Source organism: Triturus cristatus, chromosome 5_2, assembly GCF_964204655.1.
Source record: "Triturus cristatus chromosome 5_2, aTriCri1.1, whole genome shotgun sequence".
NCBI lineage: Eukaryota > Metazoa > Chordata > Amphibia > Caudata > Salamandridae > Triturus > Triturus cristatus.
The window spans coordinates 853,385,126-853,399,958 of record NC_140588.1 but is presented as its reverse complement, the minus strand read 5'-3'; the positions used below and the strand labels follow the sequence as shown (position 1 = coordinate 853,399,958).

Sequence of the window (14,833 nt, the reverse complement as noted above, 5' to 3'; positions counted from 1 at the left end):
AGTTACATAGTCAGGGTTGCTAAGGAGGTGCCTGGGAAACAAAATGTATTCTATTGACTCCTTCCCCTCAAGTTGAAAGTGTACTGTAAGCATAATGGTATTGTGATCCAATGTAATTTTAGTATACACCTGCATAAAAGAATTTTCAAGCACAGCTTTATAAGTAAAAATCATATAGATTCTGGAGTACTGTTTATGCGCATGTGAAAAAAAGTATAACCAGGTATTGTAGGAAAAAGTTTTCTCTAGACGTCCTCCATTAGGTGTATATAAAGTTGATCATATACAGCTGCCATAACCTGAGCCATTCTGATTCTTGCTGCAATATTTGTAGTATCAATCTTTTTATCTAAGATACAATTAAAATCTCCCATAACTATAGGATCCCCAGCCCATTCCAATAATTCAGAGCACAAGAAGGAGATAACATCAGTCAACATTAGGGCCATAAACCGTACATATCGTCACCTTGCGGCTATAAATCAAAAGTTGGGCAATTGCCCATCTTCCCATGGAGTCGCCAGAGTATGTAACACAGTTATTGTACATTGTTTAGACTTCAATAAAGCTACTTCGCGAATAGATGCCGACTGTGAGGTGCACACTATCAAATCATAACCAAGTTGTTTAAAAAGGGTTCTATCCCTAAAGGCCAAATGCGTTTCTACCAGCCCAACTATATGAGGAGAAACATCTTAAGTTCTTCGGCTACCATTCGTCTTTTGCTAGCCTGATTGAGCCCAGAAACATTCCAACTCATGGGTTTAACACATGGCATTAAGTAGGTTTTGAAAATTCAAATCAGTCTCCATCCCCGAAAAAAAACAGTACCCTAATCCTGTGCTCTAACTGTGCTTTTTTAACTACAACTTGACTATTTAACCCCTTCCCTCCGCAACTACCCCACCTACTAAATAAAAAAAAATGGCCAACCTGGCCAAACAACAATCTCCACACATCCCTCACCCTTCCAACCCCCCACCCAGTATCCTAGAAAAGGAATCACCCCCTTCCTTGCTGTCCTGGAATGACAGCATACAGAGGGCGACACCCCACAACCCACCTGAACCCACCACTACCCAACCATACCACTGACAGATAAACATGCAAATAGCCAAGGCTCAGGTGTCAGAGGTGCTGAGATGATTCAGGGAAACATCAAGTGCTGCAAAAGCTGGTCCAGGGGTGAGCCCATTGCGGAAGTGGGTCTCTTCAAAAGGCGAAGTAAAATCTATTGTCTCTAGATCATCTAATCCAGGGGACCATGGTAACATTCTAAATGCTATCTCGCATCATGGGCGGCTTGATTTGATGGTGAATACTATGGCAAACACCCGCGAGGCCCTTCCAGCTGCTGGCATGGGTGCCGAAGGCCAGCATGCTCAAGGCAGCTTACAAAGTGGGACTAATAATGGAGGTCAAGGCTCTTTCCAAATGCCAACAGATATGGAGACTGCTCATGCCTCGGGGTTTATATCCCCCATATCCACAATTCTATCCACGATGTCTACTCCTGTCATACCTACATCGGCATCCTCTTCTACACTGCCTAGTAAAGAAACCGGAAATTTAAGCAGCGCTAAGCCTACTCAGCATACTAGGGATGGTGAGGAGGAAGAACCTTCACTCTCCAGAATTATGCAGGGGCTCGCCATTCAGGGAGCGGAAGCACAAGTCTATTATCAGAAGGCCAAGGCCGACAGTACTGAAATCAAGCAAGCACTGTCAGAAGTTACAGTCAAGGTTTCCCATTTAACTTTTGAGGTCTTTGACCTTCAACAACGGGTGGCAGCTGTGGAGGAGGTCAATACCCAAACAGTGAATCTGGTTAAAACACAAGACTCTCAAATGACTCTTATGCAATTTAAGATCGAAGATCTTGAAAATTGGCAGAATTTGAGGATTTTCGGAATTCTGGAAGGCAGGGAAGGCTCTGACCCACGGGTATTTATCGTAAATCCGCTACAGAAGGCTTTCCCTGATCTGGAATATTGGGACATGGACACCCAAGTTCAGAGAGCGCATAGACTTCCTCTATTTCTCCCACAAAGTAGCCAGGCCAAACCAAATTTTGCAAGGCCTATTCTGGTGTTCTTGGCCATTTTTTGCTTTGCCAGGCAATCTTTTTTAAGGAACGGCACACAACACCAGTCAAAGTAGATACTATGTCTATTTTTGTGCATTCAGACTTGTGCAAAACAACTATGGACAAGCGCTGGTAGCTCCGCCAACTGATGGACCCGTTTAAAGCTGTGTGCACGCAGGTCTTCATACAGGAGCCTACCCGTTTAAAAGTCATTAAGGATGGTCGCACACATTTTTTTTTTAATGAGCAGGAGGCGAAAAAGGCACTTTTTAAGTGGCAGCCTACTTCTAAAGTCTGATCTGAAGTTTAATGAAGGCTTAAAAAAAATAAAAGAGGGGGGAAAAAAGAGGGGTGATTGATAATTAGTTTGTAACCATGTCTGTCAAAACTTCCTCGTTTTTGCCTCAGAGGGTACTATTAAGATATGACTTTTCTGGGTTTCCTCGTCCCCTTGGTTTACATGTGTGTGTGCCTCCCCATCACTTCATTTGTGACACTGTGCTTTGTGGTGCAGTTCTTTGGCCAGGGTCAATGTGTCACTCAGGGCATTTCACCAATGGGTTGTATGTGATGTTCTGGTGCTGTTTGTCAGTCATGGTTGCTCCTATACAGTTCAACTGTGTGTGCTGCCCAGTCCTCTGGTCAATTTGTTTCCACCTTTGTGTCCCAGACTTGTGCATCTGTTGGGGTTGTGTTGGCTGTATGTGTGTTGGCTGTGTTATTGCTTCACTTCCTGGGTGTGCTGTTGTCTTTGTGCTGTGCTTTATGGTGTTGTGTGGACTGCTGTTCTGTCACTGATGTCTGTATGTTGCCTTGTCATTGACTGGTGCGCATCTCCTTATGTTCAGCTGTGTTTGGTAAGTGATTTCCGTCCCTGAGATTATAGGTACTTTACTTGAAAGCTGCATTTTTGGAATAGTGCCTGAAGAGTGATCAGGTTTGTGAGAGGGAAGGTCTTCCATTGCATTAAAAGTAGAATTAGAGTCTGAATCTGAACACAAAGGTGGAAACAACTTGACCAGAGGACTGGGCAGCACACACAGTTTAACTGTATTGAAGGAACCATGACTGAAAAACAGCACCAGAACATCACATACAACCCATTGGTGAAATGCCCTGAGTGACACATTGACCCTGGCCAAAGAACTGCACCCCAAAGCACAAATGAAGTGATGGGGAGGCACACACGCATGTAAACCAAGGGGACAGCTGACACCAAAGTGAAGTGTACTGCATTTCAGTAGGGGACATGGCAGGAGTGTACCATATGCAAACAGAGGCAGTGCAGACCCACAATGGGTAGGCATCTGAAGCACAGATAGGGGATGGTATGACAACACACACAACACTGGAGGCAAGAAGGCACCATGTGACAGCAATGCATGAGAAAACACAACCACAATGGCAGTGTGGAACAGCAGGTCTGCACAGTCTCCACAAACAGCAACAAGATACATGGATGTGCAACAAAACAAAACACTGACTTGCCAGTCACACACTCTGCATACTCCGAAGTGACAAAAACAGCAAGTAGGAGTCAGAACTACAAGGACATACCAATACACTGCACAGTGCACATGATACAACTCACACATGTGCATACAACCACATCCACAGGGCCGAACAATCAAAACAACAGGCACACAACTCCTGGGAGACACATGTGTGTAGTTGACAATGCAGGGGCATGCACACATCAACACTCCCGACAAACTCACCCCCTTCACACTGCACACTAACTGACCATCCAAGAGGACAAATGGAAAGTAAGCCATGGGACTAGGATGACTGGCCATCACAAGATGATCACACACATACACCACTGGGTACACATAAAGGAAGAACACACATACATGATGACCCTGGCCAGCCTGCCTGCCATACTGTGTGCAGAAACCCACTCTGTGCTGGCAGTGCCCCCCAACCTGACGTGTACAATATAGCCAACATGAACAAATCAAGTAAATGACAACTGCTAACCATTGTATATTGACACCATTAGTCCCACAAGTATCTGGGTCAGGAAGAACTGAAGACCCTTACACCCCTGAAAAAAGAGAGTAAGTGAGCCCAAACATTGACTATGTTGAAGTGGCACACAGACCATGTGGCACAGTAAACCATATACACACAGCAAAATAACTTTATTCAGTAAGGACACTGACAAAATAGACAACTGGAGCAACTGTCTTTATTCACATATTGCACAGATAGGCAACATGAGAAGAGAAGAGTAAGGCACAAAATGCAGAGCATGTCCATGAGAAGCTGCACAGGCAAGGGTAAAACAGCAGTGAACAACAAGGCCAGTGGCCAGGGCAGAGTGCAGAGTATGTCCATGAGAAGCTGCACAGGCAAGGGCAAAACAGCAAGGCCAGTGGCCAGAGCAGAGTGCAGAGTATGTCCATGAGAAGCTGCACAGGCAAGGGCAGAATAGCAAGGCCAGTGGCCAGGGCAGAGTACAGAGTATGTCCATGAGAAGCTGCACAGGCAAGGGCAAAACAGCAAGGCCAGTAGCCAGGGCAGAGTGCAGAGTATGACCATGAGAAGCTGCACAGGCAAGGGCAAAACAGCATTGAACAACATGGCCAGTGGCCAGGGCAGAGTGCAGAGTATGTCCATGAGAAGCTGCACAGGCAAGGGCAAAACAGCAAGGCTTGTGGCCAGGGCAGACTGCAGAGTAGGTACATGAGAAGCTGCACAGGCAAGGGCAGAGCAGCAAGGCCAGTGGCCAGGGCAAAGTGTAGAGTAGATCCATGAGAAGCTGCACAGGCAAGGGCAAAACAGCAGTGAAAATCAAGGCCAGTGGCCAGGGCAGAGTGCAGAGTATGTCCGTGAGAAGCTTCACAGGCAAGGGCAAAACAGCAAGGCCAGTGGCCAGGGCAGAGTGTAGAGTAGGTCTACGAGAAGCTGCACAGGGAATGTGTGCGACTGTACCTTTCCATGGTCAGCAACACAGTCAGTGGGTGACAATGGGCAATACAGGCCTATGTGTGTGAGAGACAGGCATGTGAGGGTGAACAACACTCAGACTTGGATGTCAGGCAGACTGGGAGCTGGCTGTGTCTCGGGGACTGTCAGGGCACATACACGGGGAGAGAGCGGAACAGCTGAGTTAGAGCTATCAGTGGCTTGGCAAGCTGGAGAGCTCCTTGAACCAGGTGGTGTAGTGGCACGTGAAGGTGGAGTGATGCAGACGGGAGACACGGTGTGGCTGGGAGATTGTGGAGGGGTGCCTTTCCACTTCTTGGGGATCTTAAATTGCTTGAATGACGCTGGATCATAGAGAAGTGATGTGGACACAACAGAAACACTCACCACCAAAGCTGCATCAGGTGCAGACTCTGGCACTCCTTCTGGTGATGTGCTGGACCCAGCGGAACACTTTGCCTGGCTTCGCCTCTGCCCCCCCTTCCCCTGTTTACTAGGTGTCACCCCTACAGTGCCCTCCTTCCCCTGCTTCACTGGGCTTGGAATGGGAGTCAATGTGGTGGGTGAATCTGTCTTGGAGTCCTTCATAGGTGTACCCTTGGCATGCACCACCTCCTTGGTGGGCACAGACACTGTATGCTTCTCTTTGCGAGATGCTTAAGGGGCAGGAGAGTCCTTGGATGGGTATGCATCAGAGGCATGTGTGCCTGAGGTCTGCTGCTTTGCTTTTTGGCCCCTGGCATCGCCTGACGGGCTTTTCTCTCTGCGCTCTGGGGTGGCTTTGGTCTTCTATGGGGATGGTGTCTGTGCCCGGGACCGCTTGGGTTGCTGCTGCTGTGTGCTTTGTGTGCCGTATCATGACTTTGATGTATGTGAACCATTGTCACTATCGTCAGATGTAGCCACTGCCAGGGGGGTGGACAAAGGGACCGGAGCTAGACATTGAGGGGCAGATTTACAAGCCCCCTGCGCCACCACTACATCACTTTTCGTGACGGACTGGTGGTGCAGGGGGCTCCTCCATATTTACAAGGAGAGGAAAAGCCACCCTGCGTGACTTTTCCTCTCCTTGTAAATATGGCCCCTTCACACGCAGCACTGTGCGTTGAAGGGGCGTTCCATGGGTGTTGCTGTGGGTGTTCCCACGCAACACCCATGGAACTAGACACATCTCCAGATTTACGAGAAATCGTAAATCTGGAGATGCATGTGAAGGCTACGCCACCCTAGAGGTTGCGTAGCGAGGCGCAACGAGGAGAAATGTTTTCATTTCTCCACGTTTTTTTCTCTTTCAATGCGTGCTGCATTCTACAGCACGCATTGAAAGAGGAAAAAGCCTCTTGTGATTGTTTTTGTGCAGGAAGGTGTCCCTCCCTGCACAAAAACAATCTCCCCACGATGCAGGCATCCTTGCACCATGGTGCAAGGGTGCCTGCGCCGGCGCATGGCTGCAGTTTGTGTGCCAGCGCAGGGGAAGCACAGAGATGCAACATATTCTTGTAAATATGTCGCATCTCTGTGCTTTCCATTCTAACGCAGCACGGCGCAGCAAAATTACTTGCTGCACCATGCTGCGTTAGTTTGTTGTAAATCTGCCCCACAGTATGTGCCTGTTGAAGGGAAGACTTCACTGTTGAGGACAAAGCCTGGACAGTCCGGTGCAGCCCAACCACGTCTGAATGTATGCCCTCCATGAAAGCAACCACCTGGGCCAATTTTTTGTCATCAATGAAGGCATTGAGGAGAGCTGTTTGGCCTACACACAGCTGGCACAAAAGGTCTACAGATTCAGCACTGACGGCAGCAGGGGGGACAGGGGCAGGGGCAGCAGTGCAAGGGGTGAAGGACACTCTTTCCCTCTTACTGAGGCGGACACAGGCAGCACCAGAGGAAATGGCTGGGAGGGTGGGCACTGGCCGCTGTGTGGTGGAAGATGATGCAGAGTCCCCATTCCCTATGCCCACCAACATGGATGCATCCCCTCTGGCATCAGATGATGTGGTACTTTGCGTCTCAGACTGGGATTCCTCCAACAGACTGCTGTCCCCCTCTGAGGCACTGGTGACATCTGTGTCACTGGGCTCCTGTGCAGCTGTTGAGCTGGTTTCACCCCCACTGGTGTCCGTCTCCTGTCCCTTCGTGACCACAGTAGAAACTGTATGAGAGAGAGAGATGCAGGGTCAGGTCAGTGGCAGCAAGTGAACAAACATATGCAAGCAATGCATGACAAAAGTTGACCAAATCTAAATGTTGCACACCACCCTGTGCATTCACATTGTGCTACCTCACTATATAGACTAAAGCAGCGCATGGAAAATGGAAACTCAGGCATGAGTAAATCATGTGATGACCACAACACACAACACCCTGCTTGTGGCTCTGTTCAACCAGACACACAACTAGTTCTGAGCACACATAGGGACATGAGGGGGGCACACTACTTGTTGCCAATGACAGATCTGGATGGAACAGGAGGGGACAACACAGACTACAACATGACAGTCCGCAATGGCCATTAGCCCATGCCATCCACCATGTTGTATTTTGAGGAGAAAAGACTGGTGCACATTGTTGTCAGATGTCTAGGCCTCCCCAATCTGGGTGAATGCAATGGATGCATTGATGAAGGCACAGTCAGATCGAGCACACTGCTGTTCCCTCCCATGGGATTTCCAAGACTACCCCAATGCAGAAGAAACCTGAAGAGCACAACTCAGAATGCAATGTGAATGCACTGCATCCAAATCACCTTTGTAAGTACAGGTAGGGCAAATGCATGACTCCGGCACCCAGCCGAGCAGCCACATACATGCCACTGCATCACACTACCAACATCACATAGGCCAGCGCTGGCGCAGGCTCTGTACACATGCAGCCACCCTCCACAAATGCTCAAACCTGGCTTGCTGGTGATGCTCCTTCAAACGTGCATCCAGCTCAGGCTGTGTCACCGCCAAGATGCACCCCATTAGTGGTGTCATGCTGTGCTGTGCCATGCCAAATGCCCAGTACGAGGAAGTGGCCCCAAGGTCATCTCCGCCACGTTCTTTGCCAGCCAGCTGATGTCGTCCCATCTCTTGTGGCAGTGGGTGCGCCGTCAGTTTGAGACACCCAGAGCTTGCACCTTCACTGCAATGGCCCTCCACACGGCCTTGGACTGGTGTACCTTGAGCTGCGGGCATGGGAAACAAGAGGGGAAATGATCAGTGACACAGTATCATGTACCAACATGTATCAGTACAGCAGCAAGATACAAACTCATCACATATCCAACGATATGTCTATCAGAGACTAGAGTACATCTCACATGGTACTTCTGCATGGGAAAAGCTGATGTAAAAGCATGCAGGTGTGAGGAGGAACACAGTCCCTGCACATCTCACACACATGCAGGATGCCAGCACTGAAACACCTATGTAGCCTGCCCACATCTCCAGCCCTTTGTTGGCTTGAGCAACACATATATCACATGTCAACCTGTTTTTGGGGGTAGACTCACTGTGTCAAAGACTGCGCAGCCCTCAATATCCCTGCCCTGTGAATAGATGACTGTGTCATGGATGTCACATTGAGGGACATGATCTCACAAATCCAAAATCCTATTCACAGGGCCGGTCGTGTGCAATCTACAGTGCTGAGATGGCCCATAGCTGAGGTGTAATGTGAAAAGACTGATGTAATACTCTGTAAGTGAAGTGATGTGTCCTTGTCTTTGTGGGCGGAGACTGTGCTGGCCAGCTGGGCTCAAACTGAGATGGATTACATGGGCACCACGCACAGCTATTCAGCCAAGCAATCACTGTCCTGCATGAACAACCTTCTGCATCACTGTATGGCTGACAGCACAGGTCACTCATACATACATTTGCAGGCAGGCAAACCTGTGGCATTGGGTACACACACCTTCCCCCTGGAGAAAGCATGTCAGGCAGTGCATAACACAACCCCACACTCTCAGGCACATACTACATCAGTCCAACTACATGTGTGCCCCCCCTGCCCTACCCCCAGATGTTGAGGACTTACCACGACATTTGGGGCACCATATAGCCTTGGGTACTATGTGAGCACCTCGTCCACCAGGACCTCCAGCTCCTCGCTCATGAAGGGACTGGCACGGATCTTCTCTGTCCTTGCCATCACTGTGGACATGAGACAATAGCGGCGGAATTGGGTGGTGAGGGGTCTTAGGCAGCAGTCCCTGGAGGCAGCAGCAGGCAGCAGGTGAGGGATCTCTGGCAGCAGTCCCTGGAGGCAGTAGCAGGCAGCAGGTGAGGGGTCTCTGGCAGCAGTCCCCGGAGGCAGCAAGAGGCAGCAGGTGAGGGGTCTCAGGGAGCAGTCCCTGGAGGCAGCAGCAGGCAGCAGGTGAGGGGTCTCTGGCAGCAGTCTCTGGAGGCAGCAGCAGGTGAGGGGTCTCTGGCAGCAGTCCCTGGAGGCAGCCGAAGGTGAGGGGTCTCAGGCCGCAGTCCCTGGAAGCAGCAGCAGGTGAGGGGTCTCTGGCATCTGGCTCTGGGAGCAGTGGAAATGTGAGGCTCACTCCCACACATTGTCGTACTTTGGTATTTGGGACCACGTAGGAGACAGGGCCCTACCCCTGTTTATTCATGTATTAGTAAACCGCGATTGGTCAATGCGGTATTTACAAGCGCTTTGCATAACGTCCCATTGCCAAATGCACTATGTATACGTTATTCTACATTGACTCCGTGGGTTCCATCTTGGAGCGGTGGCCATCTTAATAAGTTGCCCTCACATAGACAAACACATAAGCAAGTACGGGCCTTTAGAATACATGTACTTTCTGCTTGACTTCTCCATGACCTGGGCAGCTGGTCTCCGCTGCCCCAGGTCAGTCCGGTCTCACGAGCTCCCCTTCCTCCGGCCACCTGTGATTAGCATCAGGGCTTGACACACCATAAAGTCCTTTCATCGCACACAAGCCTCCGGCTAATCACTTTCGCACCTGCTTGTTCCTGCTTTATGGCCTGTTTCTTAAAACAGGAGATGCTCATGTTTATTGGGGTCAGATGTGGGATCTGAGCCTTGCTCGGTAAATAATTGCGGGCTGGCTGAACTGAAATGTGAGATTGCAATCATGACTCTGCTTGTTCTTTGAAGTAAAATATGTGAATGACCAACTGCAAGAGAAGGGCGGTGTTGCCCAGAGCATAATATGCATTATAAAAGAGAACACTGGTTTTCGTTCTGCAGACTGCCTCATTCAGTTGCTAAGGCTTCTGTGCGACGTAGTCTCACTCATTTAATGTTTAATAAAGATGTCTTTTTCATATTTCAGCTTCTTCTGTCAGTTTCTTTGTTGCATTACCGTGAGAGCGTCTTTTATAATACTACAGCAACAGGATAACCCGAAGTCATAGGGTGCTATCCCTGGCACCGCTGGGGTCCTAAAATCCCCGGTACTTCAATTGGCGCCCGACAAGTGGCATCAATACAAGTGACTATCTGGAGGAGCGATCTTGTCAGAGGACAGAAATCTACTGGGAAGAACAGGACAGAAATCCACTAAGCAGGTACCGAGGTTCTGGGGGATTCTTTGTCTCTGCAGCCCAGTATATCTCTGATCTTTCTGACTTTGACTCTCCAAAAGATGTCACTCCCGATTAGAACCCTTTTGGCGTGAGTATTATAAAAGACGTATGGGCATGTAGAACTTGACAGTTAGAATTTGGATAACCTTTTTGATTATTAAGAATAAGAATTAAGTATAAGTGGGTCGCTCCCAGTCCTTTGGTTCTTTGGGTCTTTAATTTGGTTATCGCAATTACCAAAGCCGAGGCGTTGGTTTCTTGGTTTCTGATTTGGTCATTGCAATTACCAAAACCGAGGGTCTCGCATATTTGCGAGTTTATTGGTAGAGATAAACCCTTGAAGTTTGGAGCTAGATTAGTGAGCTATAAGATGCCTGATCTTAGCAAATTTGGAAATGTAGCTTTTGGTTTGTATAAGTTTGGATATGCGAATTGCAATTTGTGTAGGCAGGTAATGAGGCGATATTTCTCCATTTGGTTTTGATTATAATACTTGCGTTTTCCGCAGTATTTTTGGCATGCCTGTTTGTAAGCTCACATGGAAAAATGTGTTGCTTTTTGTTTTGAAAGGTACCATAGTGTGGGAAATATCTAAATAGGTTAGATTTAAAAACATATTTCTTCCTTGGTGATTTTGTATCCCCAGGGAATTAAAATATGACATAATACAAAACAAGGATCCTTCGTTCTGCGCAGTTTCACGAATGAAAATATGCACAACGATTTTGTGTGGTGTTCTGCTAGGCAGAGCTAGTGAATTGAGCGCATTCACTACTTCTTGGACATGCATCTGTCTGTGGGGCTGTTTATGCAGCCTTTTGGAACACTATTGAAAAGCGTTGCTTGTAAATATGACCTACAACCAGTATTTGCAAATGGTTTGTTTCAAGTATAGTCTGTGAGCTGTTCTTTCTTTCTGTCATGCGTATTGATTTGTAAGTCAACTGTGTGTTTAAATGTCTGTGGTTTTTTTATCATTAGTGCAACTTCTGTAAGTAAATTGCGACGGCGCTATTTATGAAAAATGGCTAAAGCGCGCTGTATTGTCTGTTTAACCCCTTTCTGTTTGTGTCTGAAATGAGCTCAATATGTGTTTGTGGGTCTTCTGATGTTTCCAGTCTGTTAAGTAAATTGTTGGTTAATTAATATCAAGTACAAACTTAGAAAAGGAATCCAGAAATTAACCATTTGATTTGCTAAAATAGCTATATGGTGCTCTTTAATTTATAGGATGAGCAATTGTGCACATATACAAAACTGCCGTTAAATGCTTAAAGGATAAAATTAGAAACACATTCGATAGATATAAATCAGGCCCCAAAAACGAAATTATCTATTTTTGCAAAAGTAAATACATTTACAGCATTTTCCTTAGATGCGTTATATTAGATGTTCACAGGCAAACTTTTCAGCTGCAGTATATTTGATAGAAATGTTCATTCAGCCAGCACCTTCCCAGTTGAACACGGGTGAAATTTGGCAGAACCGTTTTTTAAATGAAAGTGGCGCAAAAATGTGGCGGGTTTCAAATTGGGCTTATGCGCTTAGGCTTGTGAGTTAAATGTGTCCAAAATGATAGGCAAGGGATGCAGCTTGTTTTTTATACATGGAATTATCACAAAAACGAATAATTGGGATTTTTTAAAAAGAAAATTATTAATCATGGGAAAAATTATTTTAAAAAATAAGTGCTTTTCAAAATCGTTTTTTGATATTTATAAAGCTTAATACTCATACTATGACCTCCTAGCATTAAAATTTGATTTAAGTTGTGTTGCATCACTAAAATGACAAGCATTCGCGCGTACAATTTTCCCTTGGCGCAGGCGCAAACAAGCTCATTTTTATAAAGTATGAGTTATTATTTCCAATGCCTGACTCATGGGTTATGTAATAGACATTCTGGTAATGCATATTACGCAAGAAAATTGTAGGATATTCATTTTTTAATGCTTAAAATATCAAAGTCGAATTTGGGGATAAAAAGACTGTTTCAATTGCATTTTCTTTCATTCAGAGTACTGTTTAAAGTGTCTCAGGCTTCAGTAAATGCATACGTTTAGGTTTTGATATATATTTACAGGTTGTGCCTTCTTATGATTCAATGAGTCAATGTGCCAGTACAAAGGCTTGTTTTAATATCAGGGTTGAAGGTTCTAACTTTAGCTGTGTCTGTCACAATACTACTGAACACGCTATGACAAACAAGACCTTGTTAAAAACTTGGGGAAATTAAATAAAATATGGTGTCGCAACCCGCAACTATTTGATGTTAATAAAAAACGGCCTTAATGGAGTTAGCACCCACATAGAGAAAGAGGAATGGAGAATTGTTTTTTGATGAAGGAAAAAGAGGATGTTTGTGAGCAGGTACGTGATGAAGTCAGTAATGATAGAGGGGTGGAGAAATGTAGAACTACGGTTATAGGAACTGGGTAATACGTAGGAAGGAGAAGAACAATTGGGAAAATACAATGCCGTGGAGGGAAGAGAGATGATGAAGGGGAGTAATAAAGACATGAAGAGTAGCATGAGGAAGGTTGTATTGACGAAGGGAATAAAGAGGAATATGGTACCGGTTTGAGTAAGTAGGAGAGGAAAGATGAGATTGCAGGTTCTAGCAGTAGGGGTGAAAATATTGTGATTACCTGGCGGGAGGCACTGAGTTTCATATGCTAATATAAAAGGGACTAACAGAGCTCGAATAAAGGCAAATGACTAAATGATGAAGAAAATATCAAAACTCATTGTGAATACAATTCACTTAAGGTTGATGAAATGTATACCATTGCATAGGATTACAACAAGCATTTATTCTAAAAACTGGTATGTGTGTTATTAAGTTTTGTGAATTATTCACAGTACATGTAGTTTAACAATCTGGGAATAGGGATAATTTTTTTAGCGCCTAAAAAGAAGAAATTATTTTTTAACATAGAGCGAATTATTGCAAGTTAGGAGGGATTAGGAAGGCCTTCTGGCTTTGACGAATTCAGAGTGCTAGAAGCTGGGGGTTGGGAGCTGCAGAGGCTGGCGCAGTCAGGCTGCTGAGATGCTATCTTTAGTGTAAACAATGAGTAGGCTGCCACGTTGACTTTTATGACCTTTTAAATTAGGGCCTTGCCTCTGTGGAATGCAGAATGACCTTGCTACACGGGCCTCTAAAGGTGGGGTTTCTAGTTTCTCCATAGCATCACTAAAACTAAAGAACTTAATTCCACCGGGAAAAGGGGTTTTCTTTGAAAGTCCAAACATCATGTTAAATGCTTTGCTGATACATTGGTGCTCTAAAAAAAAAAAGAAAATAGAATGATGCCTGCTATAGTTGCTCTTATTTAACAGAAAACGAAGTGTTGCATTAAGTCTTAGACAGAAAACAAGATGCAGCCTTTTTCTAAAATTTCTTTAAGGCTACATGCCGACGTGAGAATGCATTGCCAATTAAGACTTCTTTTTCACAGTGGAAATTGTAGGTTTCAAATTACTATGGAGTGTCAGTGTAACGATTTTTTATTTCTAGAAATGTAAAACTTGAGTGGCTGGATGTTGAAAGGACTGACAAGAGGGTAACAGTTAAGTAATGCAATTTATTTTTGTGTATTTGGTTCTATCATGAATTGTTCTTGCTGGTCCTGTATGTTAGAAGAGTAACAGTAGAGTTATGTTTGACAGCAGATTTCCATTGCCTGGTGATCTACTGTCAAAAAGGAGGGTAAGTATTTTAAACCTGACAAATTAAACAGGCCCAAATATTGGGTTTTGGGCTGCAGTTTTACAGTGCATAAAGTACATGACATGGTGTTGTGTGTCACCGCTTTTTACATATGCTATTGTTTTGTCTATGCTTTTTGTGCTTGATATACAGCAAGTATATCTGATGGCTTTGATGTTTTGTGCGTTTTTATTATTTTTTGCATGTTTTCGTTGTATGGGGATGGTCATGACGATGCCCATCGCTACGCAACAGTTGGTTGAACTTGTTCTGGTTACTAAATTCCACAGCTAATGATATTTTCATGCTGTGAACATGAGAGGCAGCACTTTACCAGTGCATGTCTAAATTGGCTATAATGGTATTACAGAAAACTAAAAGAGATCTACAGGATCAAAGTGTGTCACCTGTCACCTGTGACCTGTCACGTTACTGCCCTTCCCTTAAAGGAACAGGCAGCCCTACATTTATGTATCCTTGATTGGACCTAAGGATGAAATTATAGATCTGTGACTCAAGGTGGCCTAATTTCTATATTACATTAGGTAATGGTGT

General features: G+C 45.6%; 1 pseudogene; it reads left to right on the top strand.

Moving 5' to 3' along the window:
• The first annotated feature begins 1,323 nt into the window (after positions 1-1,323).
• Positions 1,324-14,833, top strand: part of LOC146829339 (uncharacterized) — a 73,103-nt pseudogene continuing 59,593 nt past the window's right edge.